This window comes from Bison bison, unplaced genomic scaffold (assembly GCF_000754665.1).
Source record: "Bison bison bison isolate TAMUID 2011002044 unplaced genomic scaffold, Bison_UMD1.0 scf7180017864225, whole genome shotgun sequence".
In the NCBI taxonomy this organism is placed as follows: domain Eukaryota; kingdom Metazoa; phylum Chordata; class Mammalia; order Artiodactyla; family Bovidae; genus Bison; species Bison bison.
Window position 1 is genome coordinate 76,682 of NW_011494797.1, and position 738 is coordinate 77,419.

At 40.1% G+C, this 738-nt stretch overlaps 1 protein-coding gene across 1 annotated transcript in view; it reads right to left on the reverse strand.

The window, feature by feature from the left end:
- LOC104992865 (multidrug resistance-associated protein 4-like) overlaps nucleotides 1–738 on the reverse strand; it is a 75,687-nt gene that overhangs the window by 37,221 nt on the left and 37,728 nt on the right.

Genomic DNA, 738 nt, shown 5'->3' on the forward strand with positions numbered 1-738 from the left:
TTTCTGCTTTATTGACTATGCCAAAGCCTTTGACTGTGTGGATCACAATAAACTGTGGGAAATTCTGAAAGAGATAGGAATACCTGACCACCTGATCTGCCTCTTGAGAAATTTGTATGGAGGTCAGGAAATAACAGTTAGAACTGGACATGGAACAACAGACTGGTTCCAAATAGGAAAAGGAGTACGTCAAGGCTGTATATTGTCACCTTGATTATTTAACTTCTATACAGAGTACATCATGACAAATGCTGGGCTGGAAGAATCATAAGGTGAAATCAAGATTGCTGGGAGGAATATCAATAACCTCAGATATGCAGATGACACCACGCTTATGGCAGAAAGTGAAGAGGAACTAAAAAGCCTCTTGATGAAAGTGAAAGTGGAGAGTGAAAAAGTTGGCTTAAAGCTCAACATTGAGAAAACTAAGATCATGGCATCTGGTCCCATCACTTCATGGGAAGTAGATGGGGAAACAGTGGAAACAGTTTCAGACTTATTTATTTATTTATTTTTGGCTCCAAAATCACTGCAGATGGTGACTGCAACCGTGAAATGAAAAGACGCTTACTCCTTGGAAGGAAAGTTATGACCAACCTAGATAGCATATTCAAAAGCAGAGACATTACTTTGCCAACAAAGTTTCGTTTTGTCAAGCCTAGGGTTTTCCCTGTGGTCATGTATGGATGTGAGAGTTGGACTGTGAAGAAGGCTGAGTGCCAAAGAATTGATGCCTTT